Genomic DNA, 17,318 nt, shown 5'->3' on the forward strand with positions numbered 1-17,318 from the left:
TTTTTGAAAATGTAACTAAAAAAGGGGAAGTTAGATGCAATGAGATAGCCCATCTTCTTTAATAGAAATGCAACAAATGGATCCTAAGTTTAAAGAGGAATATCAAACAGCCTCCTCAGAAATTGATTCAGGGCTAACAACTGAGTGTCATTAATATTTGGAGGATAAAGTGTTAATACAATAATGAAGAACATCCTAAAAATAAGTCAATGAGCAGTGAGCAGCAGTTTGTGGAATGATAGTTCTGTCTGAGTATTGTGACAGTATTTTGCAAGAGGCTCAAAAATGTCCAATGGCAGGTTACTGAGGCTTTAGGAAAATGCAGGCTAAAATAATAATAAAAATATTAATAATAACTTTTATTGTCCAGGATTGTGTAAAGACATGGTTAAATGTGCCATATATTGCATACACCCCAATTATCAATTACACCTGCACCCTTAATTCTGATAACAACTTTCAAAGAACTATTGAGCAGAATCTGAATAGATTATGTAGGACCCTTAGCGTAAATATAAAAGTGGAAATCTGTTTCAAGGATGTTTTAACAAGATTTCCTGAAGTGTGGCCTTTTGAGAAAAAAATATGGCAAAATTGGTATTGGAAACGTTAGTTCAATTTCTTTCACAAGAAGAGGAAATACAATCAGATTGGTTGAAATGGTATGTCACAAATATTCAAAGAAATAATTAGTAGTTTGAGAGCGAAACATTTACATCTTCAGCTTAGTTACTTTTCTATATTTTAACCTGTCTGTGCCTCTTCTCCAAATCTGCCTCCCCCATATTTTATCCCATCCAAAATTTCCTTCCATCGCTTTCTATCTTATGTATTTATCTGGCTTGTTCTTCAATCTATCCTGGGCTTAGAAAGCCAGAATGTTATCCTCGAGTTTTATGAACAAAAAACATTAGTTTGGTCCCAGATGGATTTATGCACCTTATTCTTACAGTTCGGGAAGGATGTGAAGTCTTTGGAGAGGTGACAGAAGAGATTACTGCAATGGCTGCAAGAATGATGGATTAGAGTAATGTTCTTTATTCTTTCATGGAGTGTGGGCGTCAGTGGCAAGGCCAGCACCTGTTTCCCATCCCTAATTGCCCTAGAACTGAGTTGCTTCTTTGCCCATTTCAGTGGGCAGTTAAGAGTGAACTACTTTACTGTGAGTCTGGAGGCACATGGGGGCCAAAATGGATAAAGCCGGCAGGTTTGTTCCCTAAAGGACATTAATGAACCAGATGGGATTTTATGATAATTGATGGTAGTTTTGTGGCACCATCACGGAAACTAGCTTTATGTTTTAGGGAGACTGGAGAGACTGGGGTCGTTCTCCTTAGAGCAAAGAAGTCAAGAAGGTGGCAAAAATAGAAATTGCCGGAAAAGGTCAGCAGGTCTGGCAGCATCTGTGAAGAGAAATTAGAGTTAATGTTTCAGGTCGAGTGACCCTTCCTCAGATCATCAGCATCTGCAGCATCCACAGTTCTTTCGGTTTTTATTACATCTAAGAAGGTATTGGAGGAAATTGTAAAATACTTTGATCAGTTAGAGAATAAAGAGAAATTATTTCCGTTGACTGAAGGGTCAGATACCAGAAGGCACAAATTTAAGATGATTGCCAAAATAAGTAGAGGTCACATCATAGAGAACATTTTTAGGAACAAGTAGTTAGGATTTGGGCAGACTAGGATTCTGGAATGAGATTCAAAAGAGATTTGGATAAGCAGTTGAAAGGGAATCAGAATGTGAGAAAGGAACTGGAAATTGGGTTTAACGGTTTGCTTTTTGAAAGAACCAAGGCAAACTCAATGGACTGAATAGCCTTACCAAGCACTGTAGAATTTTATGATTTTATTTACCTTAACAAAAGTACCTAAAAGGGAAAGGCTTGTTGCATTTCAAATAACCCTTTCCTCAGAATCTGCACATGTGTGTTGAAACATTCAGTTAATAATAATCTAGAAACAGCTCTGGTCTTCAATATACACACATATCATGGGTTATTTCAGCTCAGCTATATGTGGATATCAATCATAAAACAATCTTTAAAGCTGAGGGAACAGTCAAGAAATATGTAGCACTTGATTATGGATGGCAATATTGATCAATTACATTTAACGGTTAGCCGTTGAAAGGCCTATAATATTACATGTCAGAAAGTGTGATGCTGGAAAAGCACAGCAGATCAGGCAACATCCAAGGCGAAGGAGAATCAGCATTTTGGGCATAAGCCCTTCATCGTCGACTCTCCTCCTCCTGAGATACTGTCTGACCTGCTGTACTTTTCCAGCGCCACACTTTTCGACTCTGATCTGCAGCATCCACAGTCCTCACTTTCTCCTATAATATTATGCATTCGGGTAAGTGGGGAGAGAGAAAATTTTATCCCCACCCAAGAGGTGAAAATTGCCAAAATGCCTACCTTGAGGATCCTGGGATTCCCTCTGCTCATGAGATTAACTTGTTCCCCCAAGCAGATGGTTAAGACATCAGCTAAAGCTGACTGAATCTTTCTTAGGCAATAAGCCCAATTTTAACTCAGGCCCTGAAGTTTAAACATTCAAAGAACTTTGATTTCAGCAACAGTTGACTTGATCACCCAATGTCCATCCTGAGTTTAAATTGAGACCATTGCTGACGAATCAAGACAAAAGCTCAAACGTTCACACTCTGACCTTTGGTGTTACAACTGTGCGAACTACATCAGACATTGATATGTTAAAAGTGGTCACCATGTACAGCGGCAATGAAATTACCTCAAATACTCCATTGCAAAACTTTGACCAAAGTTGATGGGTGGCATGGTGGCTCAGGGCTTAGCACTGCTGTCTCACAACACCAGGGACCTGGGTTTGATTCGAGTCATATGGAATTTGCACATTCTCCCTGTGCCGATGTGGGTTTCATCTGGGTGCTGTAGTTTCCTCCCACAGTCCAAAAGCAGGTTGGATGGATTGGCCTTGTTAAATTGCCCATAGTGTTCAGGGATGTGCAGGCTAGGTAGGTTGGCCACGGGAAACGCAGGGTTATAGGGATAGGATACGAGGAAAGGGTGTCTGAGTTGGATGCTCTTCTGAGGATTGGTGTGAACTCGATGGGCTGAATGGCCTTCTTCCATGTTGTAGAGATTCTGTGAAATAAACATTTAACTTTCTTGTCAAAAGTTTATCTTCAGAAGTGATTGTTTCAGAAACATCTGAGAAAAGTTACACCAAACTAATAGCAAATCATTTACTTCCAACTTCAAAATAATAAGAAAAAGATCTTTCAAAAACTAGAAAAATAGTCACAACACATAATAGCATTTTACTTTAGAACTATAAAATATATTTGGCCATTAGGCTTTCATAAACAACTCAGCACGTTACTTTGTAGTATTGACTTGTGGGGTCTGCCTATTACTTCATAGATTTGCCTGGTCTATTCTAACATTAATTACATAATTGGTGATACGGAGTTACAATTTCAGCAGGAACCAGAACAGGAACAAAAGATCTGTGTAGGGGAGCTTTCTGAACTCCTATTAGTTTATGTTTCATACGACTTGGTACGTTCCCATGGTTTTTGAGATGAGGTTTGAAATACTGTACTTGACAATATGACTGTTAATTTTCAGGGAGACTTGTCACATATTGAAGGTGGCGGAGGCAAATAATATAGGAAAACGTAAAGGGGAATTAAAGAAGTAATTGAAGATGTGAGCCATTGATGGGTATTAACTTTTGGGAGTAGCCTGATGGATGTCACAACATTTTGAAATGCTGTTGTCTCATGTATATCTATAAGGAAGTATCTATGGAGCAAGGGAAAATGTGGTTTTTGAGTTAATCATAGGATATTGACTGATTGTACAAGGATTAGGAAACACAAATTTGAGTCTTTGGGCAAGAGGTGCAGGGGGATTGTTTGGAAGAGCTTTTTTATACAATGAGTGACCGTAACGTAGAACCCGCTGGTTACAAAGGGTGTAGAAACAGAGACAGTCAACAGCTTCCATAGAATAATGGATAAGCATTTGAGGGAAATAAGCTTGCAGGGCTCGAGGGGAAAAGTGGGGGGGAATGGGACTGAATGAATTACTCTGCAGAGAGCCAGCATGGATGTGATGGGTTGAATGATTTCCTTCTGAGCTGTAAATGAGACTAACTACCTGTGTAACACCATGGATGTGTCGACAGTCAATATTTCTTTTGCTGGAAATGGAAAGGATAAAGTGTCTGGGTTGGTTGTTTTCATTACCTATGTGAACGGAACAATTGTCATGAATACATCATCATTTTACAGCTGTAAAATGCCAAGGACCAAACAAGGATAGTCTAAACTTCAGGCCCTGTGCGGAAGTCTCTCAGCTTGGCATGATAATCTCTCAGGGTCCTAGCGTGACGGTCTCTCAGCCTGGCATGGTGATCTCTCAGTGGTCCAGTGTGGCGGTTTCTTGGCCTGGCATGGTCGTCTTTCAGTGGTGTGTGTCGATGTCTTGGCCCGGTGTGGCCTCAGTGTGGATGTCTGGTCTCAAGATGATTCCTCGAAGTGTGGTCCCACCCTGGCACTTCAGAAAGATTGTAATGTTTGAACTTTCAGCTTTATTTCTTTATTTTCTACTTAAAACTAAGAAGGTGACACTGTACTATAATTACTGTAATGTTTCACTTTTAATTTTGTTCTTTCTTTCAAACCTGTTCTTAAGATTCTGTATCTAGGTACTTGTACCTAACAGTACATTTACAAGGATGTTGCAAGGGAAAGGCTGAATAGGCTGAGGCTGTTTTCCAGGAGAAAGTGAGGACTGCAGATGCTGGAGATCAGAGTCGAAAGTGTGTGGTGCTGAAAAAGCACAGCAGCATCCGAGGAGCAGGAGAATTGACGTTTCGGGCAAAAGCCCTTCATCAGGAAAGAGGCTGGGAGTCTCAGGGGTGGAGAGATAAATGGGAGGGGGGGTGGGGCTGGGGAAAAGGTAGCTGAGAGTGGAATAGGTGGATGAAGTGGGGGTGAAGGTGATCGGTCAGAGAGGAGGATGGAGCGAATAGGTGGGAAGGAAGATTGACAGGTGGGACAGGTCATGGGGACAGTGCTGAGCTGGAAGGTTGGAACTGGGGTAAAATAGGGGGAGGTGAAATGAGGAAACTAGTGAAGTCCACATTGATGCCTTGGGGTTGAAGGGTTCCCAGGCGGAAGATGAGGCGTTCTTCCTCCAGGCGTCGGGTGCTGAGGGACTGGCAATGGAGGTGGCCCTTGGCAGAGTGGGAAGGGGGAGTTGAAATCTTCAGAACGGGGCGGTGGGGTTGATTGGTGCGGGTGTCCCGGAGATGTTCTCCAAAGCACTCTGCAAGATGTCATCCAGTCTCCCCAATGTAGATGAGACTGCATTGGGAGCAACAGATATAATAAATGACATGTGTGGAAGTGCAGGTGACACTTTGGATGTGGAAGACTCCTTTGGGGCCTTGGACAGAGGTGAGGGGGGAGATGTTGGCGTAGGTTTTACAATTCCTGTGGTGGCAGGGAAAGGTGCCAGGAGGGGAGGGTGGGTTGTTTGGGGGCGTGGACCTGACCAGGTAGTCACGGAAGGAACGGTCTTTGCGGAAAGTGGATAGGGGTGGGGATGGGAAATATATCCCTGGTGGTGGGGTCCATTTGTAGGTGGTGGATGATGTGATTTATATGGAGGTTGGTGGGGTGAAAGGTGAGAACCAGGGGGGTTCTGTTCTTGTTGCGCTTGGAGTGGTGCAGTTCGAGGGTGGAGGTGCAGGATATGGATGAGATGCATTGGAGGGCATCTTCAACCACGTGGGAGGGGAAATTACGGTCTTTAAAGAGGGAGGCCATCTGATGTGTTCTGTGGTGGAACTGGTCCTCCTGGGAGCAGATGTGGCAGAGGCGGAGGAATTGGGAATACAGGATAGCATTTTTGCAGGAGGTAGAGTGGGAGGAGGTGTAATCCAGGCAGCTGTGGGAGTTGATGTGTTTGTAAAAAATGTCAGTGTTGAATCTTGGGGCTGTTTTCCCCGGAGCGTCGGAGGCTGAGCGGTGACCTCAGAGAGGTTTTAAGAATCATGAGGGCCATGGATAGGATAAATAGACAACGACTTTTCTCTGGGGTGGGGGAGTCCAGAACTAGAGGCCATAGGTTGAGGGTGAGAGGGGAAAGATTTAAAAGGGACCTAAGGGGCAGCTTTTTCACGCAGAGGGTGGTACTTGTATGGAATGAGCTGCCAGAGGAGGTGGTGGAGGCTGGTATAATTGCAGCATTTAAAAAGCATCTGGATGGGTATATGAATAGGATGGGTTTAGAGGACATGAGCCAAGTGTTGGCAAATGGGACTAGATTAGGTTAGGATATCTGGTAAGCATGGACGAGTTGGACCGAAGGGTCTGTTTCTGTACTGTACATCTCTATGACTCTAGTACACACCTTTCTCTGCACTCCTGAGTTCATCCCTTGTGGTGGGAGACTTCCACACTTTCCTCATTCCTGAAGAAGGGCTTATGCCTGAAACGTTGATTCTCCTGTTCCTTGGATGCTGCCTGACCTGCTGCGCTTTTCCAGCAACACATTTTCAGCTCTGATCTCCAGCATCTGCAGTCCTCACTTTCTCCTTAAAGACTGCACCCCTGTACTCTTGTACTTGAGTACACATGACAATAAATCAAATTAATCAAACAACTGATCAATCAATATGTAAAAATAAGTTGTTGGTGAACATGTTCTTCTGAAAAGCGAAACTTTAAGCATTTCAACAAGGGGCAGTTTAGTGGTATTATTGCTAGACTATTAATCCAGAGACCCAGCTAATATTTTGGAGAATCAATCATGGTGGAATTTGAATTCAGCAGCAAAGCTTAAATTAAAAATCTTATGATGAAATTGAAACTATTGTTGAGAAAAAAACCCAACCTGATTCACTAATGTCCCTAAGAGAAAGAAACCGCCATCTTTACCTGGTCTGGCTTACACGTGACTCCAGACCCACAGCAGTGTGGTTGATTCTTAATTGTCCACTGGGCTATTAGTGATGTGTAATAAATGCTGACCTACTCAGTGACATCCAAATCCTGTGAATGAATAAAAAATAAAATCAATTCACATTTTCCCACTAAGGCAATGCAAAGCTGTAGTTAGGTTCTGTCGGACTTTGCTCACAGAGAGAAATAAAATTGCGAGGCAAGGGTTGGCAAGTGAAGAGGGGGGTCATGCAGAACAATTGACTAGTTAAAAAATGGAATTAGTACAATCATGAGCAATAATCTTAGCACAAAGGAGTAAGATGTTTTATCACTTTGGGTAGAGATAGCCACTTATAAAGTAAGAAGTCGATTGCGGTAATAGTTTATAGGGGTCTTGGCTAGAACAATGCTGCAAGAGCATGTATATTAGAGAAAGGTGCTGCATAAAGCATGGATGGATTAATCATAGATTGAGTCATAGAGTTATACAACACAGAAACAGACCCTTTGGTCCAACTCATCCAAACTGACTGGACATTCCATCTGACCTAATCCCATTTGCCAGCATTTGGCTCATATCCCTCTAAACTCTTCCTATTCATGTACCCAACCAGATTCCTTTTACATGTTGTAATTGTACCAGCCTCTACTACGTCCTCTGGCAACTCATTCCATACACGGATTGCCATCTACGTGAAAAAGTTTCCCCTCAGGTCCTTTTTAAATCATTCCCCTCTAACCTTAAACCTTTAGTTTGAGACGTCCCAACTTGAGGAGAAAGACCTTTGCTATTTACCCTCTCTATGCCCCTCCTGATTTTATAATCCTCATAAAGGTACCCGTCTGCCTCCAACAGTCCAGGAGAAAAAAAAACAGCCTACTCAGCCTTTCCTTATAGCTCAAACCATATAGTCCTGGCAATATTTCTGTAAATCTTTTCTGCACTCTCAAGTTTAAGCCCATCCTTCTTACAGAAGGTTGACCAGAATTTGATTGAATCAGACCAGTAAAAGCAGTCTGAAGTATGATTCATAAAATGTTTTCAGGACAGTTTCCTAGCGCAGCGTATTTTAGAGCCACCTAGACCCAGAATATTCTAGACGTGGTAATGTACATTGGGAGAAAGTGAGGACTGCAGATGCTGGAGGGTTGGAGTTAAAAGGTGTGGTGCTGGAAAAGCCCAGCCCATCAGGCAGCATCTGAGGAGCAGGAGAGTCAATGTTTTGGGCATAAGCCCTTCATCAGGAATGTAGGGGGGGAAGGGGGCTGAGAGATCAATGGGAGGGTGCGGGTGGGGCCAAGGGGAGGTAGCTGGAAAGGCAGTAAGTGGATGCGGGGGATGTGATGGTGATAGGTCAGTGGGGCGGGTGGAGCAGATTTGTGGAAAGGAAGATGGACAGGTAGGACAGATGAAGAGACGGGATGTACAATGAGGTAGGATTAATTAATGGCCTCATTGTAAATGAGCCTTTAGGTAGCAAGGATTATTAGATGATTGAATTTTACATTTAGATTGAGGAAGAGGAGAGTGTGTTTAACTTTAGCTTAAACAAAGGCATGAAGACAGAATTGGATAAAGTGAACCAGGAAATTAGGTAAATGGTAGGTTCAGTGGAGATACTTTCTAACACTCAGCAATGATACAGTGCAGTGATAATGAAAGTATCTTTTTCAGAGAAGGATACCTCCAGGCTGAACGTAAAGATATTACTGAATTGAAAAAAACAGCATGCAATTCTTCAAAGGTTAGTGGCAGGTCAGAAATTTGGAGAGATTTTAAAACTTGGTAAAGAATGACGAAATGAGTATTATGGAGTGAGAAACTAGAGAATAAGGGAAAGCCAGATAGTTTATTGTGACTTTGACAGGTGACATCCACTGGTAATCAAGCCCCATTACTCCATTAACCATATCAATCCAAAGATGTGCAGTTTAGGTGAATGGGCTGTGCTAAATTGCTCATAGTATTCCGGGATGTGTAGGTTAGATGCATTAGTCAGGGGTAAGTATAGCGTATTAGGGTAGGGGACTGAGGATGGGTGGGATTCTCTTCAGAGGGTTAGGGTTCAGAGGGTTTCCTGAAGAAGGGCTTATGCCTGAAACGTCGATTCTCCTGCTTCTTGGATGCTGCCTGACCTGGTGCGCTTTTCCAGCAACACATTTTTCAGCAGAGGGTTCGTGTGGACTTGTTGGGCCATATGGCCTGTTTCCACACTGTAGGGATTCTATGAATAAAAAAAAGTGTGAATGTTTTACTGAATCACCAAAAGGGTCAGTTTGTCTCTGTTTTGCACTACTATCCAGAATAAAATAAAAATCTTCCAGGCTTTTTTAATGAAATCAGAAATAACTTTTTTATTTCGAGTAAGTTATGAGCTTTAAACAATTGGCAAAAATGGTTAACAAGTAAACTACATATTCAGAATTGGAAAATAGAAAATATAATTCCTCTGTTCCATAAAGGAGAGAGAATGAAAGCAGGAAAGTACAGGACAATTTGCTTAATATCTTTCATAAGGAAAATGCAAGGCTCTATTAGATTCCCTACAGTGTGGAAACAGGCCCTTCGGCCCAACTAGTCCACACCGACCCTCCGAAGAGCAACCCACCCAGACCCACTCCCCCTGACGAATGCACCTAGCTCTATGGGCAATTTAGCATGACCAAGTCACCTAACCTGCACACCTTTGGACTGTAGGAGGAAACCCATGCAGACACAAGGAGAATGTGCAAACTCCACACAGACAGTTGCCTGAGGCTGGAATTGAACCTGGGACCCTGGTGCTGTTGAGGCAGCAGTGCTAACCACTGTGCCGCCCAATTGCAAAGTGCTTGAAAAGTCTTAATACAATTAGGCCGAGTCTGCGTGGTATTGCGAATCAGAAATCATTCTTGTGTAAGTTATTATATTTCATTGAAGAAGCACCATATAATGTAGACAAAGGGAAACCTATAACAGTGCTGTACATGGATTGCCCAAAAGCAAGTGCCACATTAACTACACATGATAAGATCTCAAAATATCATGGAATGGGATTTGTTTAGCTAACGGGAAACTGAGAGCAGGGAACAATGGGTCACCTTTGGGTTGGCAAGCCATAATTAGTGCCGAACCATTGGGATCAATGTTGAGGACTCAATTATTTACATAACTAAACAAATGACTTGGACTAAGGGAATGAATGTATGGTTGCCACATTTGCTGATAAGTTGAAAAATAAGCTATGAAGAGAATATTAAGAGTTTACAACTACCCATCATCCCATCCACCTCTTCAATGTTCACTCCCTTCACTACTGATGCACAACAATGGCAATGTGTATTCCACCTACCAAGGTGCAACGCAGCAATTCACCAAATTACTGCAACTTCACCTTCATGGTCATTCCCTTGAAATTCAATTCTCTGCTCTATTAATCCCCATAACAGGTAATGTCATGAACTAGTAACTCAGAAACTCAGGCTAATGCTCTGAAAACACAGGTTCAAATCCCAGAATAGCTGCTGGTGGAATTTAAATTCTATTAATAAATCTGGAATAGAAAGCTAATTTCAGTAATGCGATCATGACAACTATCATCAATTGCCATAAAAATCCATCTGGTTCACTGATGTCCTTTAGGGAAGAAATACTGCCATCCTTACCCAGTCTGATCTACGGTAACTCCCGTTGCAGGCAATACTGTTGACTTTTCACAGCCTTTTGACATGTCCAAGTAAGTCACTCATTTCAGGGGCAGATAGGGACTTACAACAAATGCTGGCCTTGACTGTGATTCCCAAGTCCCATAAAAGAATAAAGAAATAAAAACGTCATCACTACTAACATAGAATCTTAATCCTATTCACTATTTGCTACTTCATTCCAAATACCCACAGTAAATAAGCAAACAGAAATTCTTGCATTTATTTATTTCATATCGCATGCAACTTTCGGGTGTTGCAAAGCATTTTTCCAGCCTTGGGTTATTTTGGTGAATGGATGCCTAATCATGATTGTGGTGTAGGAAACACAATGACCATTTCAATGGAATTAACTGCATTAACTACATTGCTCAGATGTTATGAACAGAATATTTTTGGATCAATGTTAGAAAAGGAAGTTTGGAGAAACCTCAGCAGCCAGCTGAAAGAGGCAAATCTGTTTGACATGGACTCCTTCTGCAGGTCTCTTGCTGTGACAGGTAATATCAGGGGAGGACAAAAACAAAAGGAGAAATTTGAATATATGGTTACTGAAAAGTTGGTTTCAGATGACTGTTTTTGAAAGAAACAAAGGCCAAAACCCAATATGTTCCAATGTTTCCTGACTACAGTCAAAACATTCCATTGCATTGCTCCAAACTTATATGTGTTTTAAGTGGAATTTTAACAATCTAGGCATTGACTGGCCACATGTATAATGTGCAATATCCAGGCTATTTTCTGGTGTTGCAAGTGAATTGTGGTGAAACCTACTGGTGAAAAGAACCAAGGACGCCTGCTGCTGATATATTAGAGAGTGGATAATCCATTGCCAAGTATGTATATATTGGGTGATGCCCTCGTGGTATTATTGCTGGACTGTTAATCTAGGGAAACTCAGATTCAAATCCTGCCACAGTAGATGGTTGAATTTGAATTCAATAAAAGTCTGGAATTAACAGCCTAATGGTAACCATCAATCCATTGCTAATTTTTAGGATAAACTCATTTACTTTACTATGTACTTTAGTGAAGGAAACTGCCATCCTTTCCTGCTTTGGATTACATGTGACTCCACACCCATAGCATTGTGGTTGACTCTTAACTGCCCTCTGGGATGGGCAATGAATGTTGGCCTAGCCAATGGTACCTCATCCTGTGAGTGAATAAATACATAATGAATGATTTATTTACTGATACATTTATATGTGAGCGGGGTCAGTTGGCTTACTAAGTTGGACTGGTGTTGTTTTTTATTCATTCACAGGATGTAGTTGTTGCTGTCTGACCAGTATTTATTGTCCATCCCTAATTGCCCTTGAGAAGGTGGTGGTGAGCTGTTTCTTGAACCGCTGCAGTCCACCTGCAGTGGGTTGACCCACAATGCCATTAGGGAGGCAATTCCACTATTTTGATGCAGCGACAGTGAAGGAATAGTGATATATTGGCAAGTCAGGATATTAAGTAGCTTAGGTAGAAACTTGATCTATGTTGTTCCCATGTATCTGTTGCCCTTGTCCTTCTAGGTGGAAGAGGTCATGGGTTTGGAAGGTACTATATAAGGATCTACGGTGAATTTGTAGATAATACATTCTGCTGCTGCTGAGCATTGGTGGTGGAGCAAGTGGATGCTTGTGGATGTGGTCCCAATCAAGCAGACTGCTTTGTCCTGGATGGTGTCAAGTTTCTTGAGAGTTAGAGCTGCACCTGCCCATTTCATCACACTCCTGACTTGTGCTTCATAGATGCTTTGGGGAGTCAGGAGGTGCGTTACTTCCTTTGACCCGCTGTTTTAGCCAATATATTTCATGTGGCAAGTCCAGTTGAGTTTCTAGTCAATGGTAATCCCCAGGATGGTTATAGTGGCAATTCAGTGATGGTAGCACTATTAAACGCCAATGGTTGGTCGTTAAATTGTCTCCTATTAGGGATGGTCATTGCCTGACATTTGTGTGAAGTGAATGTCAGCCCAAGCCTGGATGTTGTTCAGATCTTGTTGCATTTGAACAAAGACTGCTTCAGGATCTAAGGAGTTGTGAATGATACTGAACATTGTGCAATCATCAGTGAAGAACCCTACCTCTGACTGAAATAACTCCACAAAGGCCAGTATCCTGTCACCTAGTCACCCTTTATTTACGTGTGTATAGTACATGACACTGACCCAGCTGCTCAGAGCTGGTTCTTACAGTCATAGCTGTAAGGCATAGAAACAGATCCTCATCCATGTCGACCAGATATCCTAATTTCATTGAGTCCCATTTGCTAGCTTTGGCCCATATCCCTCTAAACCCTCCCTATTCATGTACCATCCAGATGCCTTTTAAATGTTGTAATTGTACCAGCCACCAACACTTTCTCTGGCAACTCATTCCATACATGCACCGCCCTCTACAGGAAAACTTTGCCCCTTAGGTCCATTTTAAATCTTTCCCCTCTCAGCATAAACCAACACCCTCTAGTTTTGGACTCCCTCACCTCAGGGAAAAGACTTTGGCTGTTCACCCTATCCATGTCCCTCATGATTTTATAAACCTCTGTAAGGTCACCTCTCAGACTCTGATGTTCCAGGGAAAATATCCCCAGCCTCTTCCTGTAGCTCAAACCCTCCAACCCTGGCAACAGCCTTGTAAATCTTTTCTGAACCCTTTCCACAGTATCTTTCCGTTAGCAGGGAGACCAAAATTGAACATGGTATTCCAAAAGTGGCCTAACCAATGTCCTGTACAGCAGTAACATGACCTTCTAACTCTTATACTCAATCCACTGTCTAATAAAGGCAAGCGTACCAACACCTTCCTCACTCTTCTTTCTACCTGGGCCTCCATTTTCAAGGAATTGTAAACCTGCATTGCAAGGTCTCTTTGTTCAGCAACACTCCCCAGGACCTTACGATTTAGTGTAAATGTCCTGCTCTGATTTGCTTTTCCAAAATACAGTGCCTCACATTTATCTAAGTCAAACTCCATCTGCCACTCCTCAGCCCATTGGCCCATCTGGCAACGTCCCGTTGTACTCTGAGGTAGCATTTCTTTGCTGTCCACTGTACCTCCAATTTTGTGTCATCTGCAAACTTACTAACCATCCTTCCTATGTTCACATCCAAATCATTTATACAAATGAGGAAAAGCAGTAGACCCAGCACTGATCTTTGTGGCACACTGCTGGTCACAGGCCTCCAGTCTGAAAAGCAACCCTCCACCACCACCCTCTGTCTTCTACCTTTAACAAAGTTAAAAATCACACAACACCAGGCTATAGTCCAACAGGTTTATTTGGAAGCACTAGCTTTTTGAGTGCTGCTCCTTCTTTAGATGGTTGTCCACCTGAAGAAGGAGCAGAACTCTGAAAGCTAGTGCTTCCAAATAAACCTGTTAGACAATAACCTGGTGTTGTGTGATTTTTAACTTTGTGTACCCCAGTCCAATGGCAGCTCCTCCACATCATTCCACCTTTGAGCCAGTTCTCAAATGGTTAGTTCTCCCTATATTCCGCGTGATTTATCCTTGCCAACCAGTCTATCATGCGGAACCTTGTCAAATGCCTTATTCAAGTCCACATTGATCACTTCTACCACTCTGCCCTCAACAATCCTTTTCAATACTTCTTCAAAAAAACTCAAATCAAGTCAGTGAGACATGATTTCCCATGTACAAAGCCATGCTGACTATCCCTAATCAGTCCTTGCTTTTCCAAATACTTGTACATCCTCTCTGTCAGGATTTCCTCCAACAATTTGCCCACCACTGATGTCAGGCTCACCATTCTATAGTTCCTTAGCTTATCCTTACCACCTTTTTTAGATAGTGGCACTACATTTGCCAACCTCCAATTTTCTAGCACCTCACCTGTGGCTGTTGATGATAAAAATATCTCAGTCAGGGGCACAGCAATCATGTCCTTAGCTTCCCATATGGTTCTATGCTATACATGATCAAATCCTGGAGATTTATCCACCTTTATGCATTTTCAAACGTCCAAAATCCTCTCCTTTGTGACGTGGGCATTTTTCAAGATGTCGCTATTTATTTTGCCACGTTCTCTAGCTTTCATTTACTACTCCACAGTAAATGCTGATGCAAAATACTCGTTTAGTAGCTCACTCATCTTCTGTGGTTCCAAACATAGGCGGGATTGCTGAACTTTAAGGCGCCCTATTCTCTCCCTTGTTGCTCTTTTGTCCTTAATATATTTGTAGAATCCCTTTGGATGTTGCTTAACTCTATTTGCCAAAGTTATTTCATGTCCCATTTTTGCCTTACTGATTTCCATCTTAAGCATTCTCTTACTGCCTTTCTACTCTTCTAGGGATTCACTTGATCCCTGCTGTCTTTACCTGACAAATGCTTATTTCTTTCTTTTGACTTAAACCACAATTTCTCCAGTCATCCAGCGTGAACAGAACCTCTGACACTCCTGTTTATATCTGTCAGCCGGGACTCCCTGATTAACAGCCGGTCGGACAGCATCTGAGGAGCAGGAGATTCGATGTTTTGAGCACACGCTCTGAGCTGATGAAGAGCTTATGCTCGAAACATCAACTCTCCTGCTCCTCGTATGCTGCCTGACTGGCTGTGCTTTTCCTGCACCACACTTTTTGCCTTTGATCTCCAGTATCTGCAGTCTTCACTTTCTCCCAGATTAACAGCCTCAGTGAGGGAACTCAAATTCTATGAGGACCACCTGGCTGATCACTACATTGACCTTATGACAGAGAGAAGGTCATTGGTGAAACTAAGCTGATTGGACCTGGGACCCTACTTTGAGGAACTCCTGCAGTGGTATCCAGGAACTTCGATGACTGACCTCCAACAACCACATGTGCCAGGTATGACTGCTACCAGTGGAGCATTTGCCCCTGATTCTATTGATTCCAGTTTTGCTAGGGCTCCTTGATACCATACTTGGTCGAATGCAGCCTCGATATCAAGGGGTGTTATGCTCATCTCACTTCTGGAATTCAGCTCTTTTGTCTGTTTTTGAACCAAGGCTGTAATGGGATCAGGAGCTGAGTGACCCTGGCAGAACCCAAACTCAGCGTCACTGAGCAGGTTATTGCTGAGCAGGTGCTGCTTGATAGCACTGTTGATGGCACCTTCCATCACTTTACTGATCGAGAGTAGACGGATGGGTGGTAATTAGCTGGGTTGGATTTGTCCTGCTTTTTGTGTACAAGACATATCTGGGCAATTTTCCACATTGTCGGGTAGATGTCAGTGTTGTAACTGTACTGGAACAGCTTTGCTAGGGGAGTGTCAAGTTCTGGAGCACAAGCCTATGCACTGTGCAGTGCTTCTAGCCATTTCTTGGTATCACGTGGAGTGAATCAAATTGGCCAGACACTCGGATTTGTAATACTGGGGACCACTGGAGGAGACTGGTGGATCATCCACTCAGCGCTTCTGGCTGAAGATTTCCTCAAATGCTTCAGCTTTACCTTTTGCACTGATGTATTGTGCTCTTCCATCATTGAGGATGGGGATATGTGTGGAGCCACCTCCTCCAGTGAGTTGTCTAATTTTCCATCACCTTTCAAGACTAGATGTGGCAGGATCGCAGAGCTTAGATCTGATCCGTTGACTGTGTTATCATTTAGTTCTGTACATTACTTGCTGCTTTGCTGTTTGTCAATGCAAGTAGTCCTGTTTGGTAGCTTCACCAGGTCGACACCTCATTTTCAGGTATGCCCAGTGCTGCTTCTGGCATGCCCTCTTGCACTCTCCATTGAACCAGAGTTGATCCCTTGGCTTGACGGTAATGGTTGAATGGGGGATATGCCAGGTCATGAGGTTACAGATCATGCTGGAGTACAATCCTGCTGCAGTTCATGACCCACAGCAAGATTGGAAGCCCAATCTTGAGTTGCTAGATTTATTCAAAGTTTGTCCCATTTAGCCCAGTGATATTGCCATGCAACATAATGGAGGTTATTCTCAATGTGAAGGTGGGACTTCATCTCTATGAGAAATGTGCAGTGGTTATTCTTATTGATGCTGTCAGATGGACAGATGCATCTGCAGCCGGCAGGTTAATAAGGATGATGTCAAATATGTTTTTCCCTCTTGTTGGTTCCCTCACCACCTGCCACAGAGCCAGTCTAGCAGCTATGTCTTTCAGGACCTATCCAGCTGGATCTGCTGCAGCCTAGATGGAGGAGTACTGATTCATCATCTGAGGGAGAACGGTACATGGTAATCAGCAAGAGGCTTCCTTGCCCATGTTTCAACTGAAACTATGAAATTTTGTGGGGTCCAGAGTCAATATTGAGGACTCCCACAGAAATTCTGTCCCACCAGTATACCACAAATTGACGATAGTTCAATTTGCCACCTCCACTGACAATTTTTCACAATTGACGATAGTTTCATGGTCATCATTAGACTCTTAATTCCAAACAATGTCATTCAGTTCTCATTCCACCATCTGCTGTGGTGAGATTTGAGCCTGTGATAAGGTTGGGGTCCCCATAAATTAGTTGAGTTAGTGGATTAAAAGACTAGCAATAATACCATTAGGCCATTGCCCCCCCATTAATACTGTGTTAGCACCAACAATGAAGGTTCAACTCCCATGCGCTAAGATTACCATGAAGGACTCTCCTTCTCAGCCTCTTCCCTCACCTGAGGTGACCCTCAGGTTAAACTGTCACCATCTGTCATTTCTCTAATTAGAGAGCAGACCCATGATCCAGT

The sequence above is a fragment of the Chiloscyllium punctatum genome, chromosome 14 (assembly GCF_047496795.1).
Source record: "Chiloscyllium punctatum isolate Juve2018m chromosome 14, sChiPun1.3, whole genome shotgun sequence".
In the NCBI taxonomy this organism is placed as follows: domain Eukaryota; kingdom Metazoa; phylum Chordata; class Chondrichthyes; order Orectolobiformes; family Hemiscylliidae; genus Chiloscyllium; species Chiloscyllium punctatum.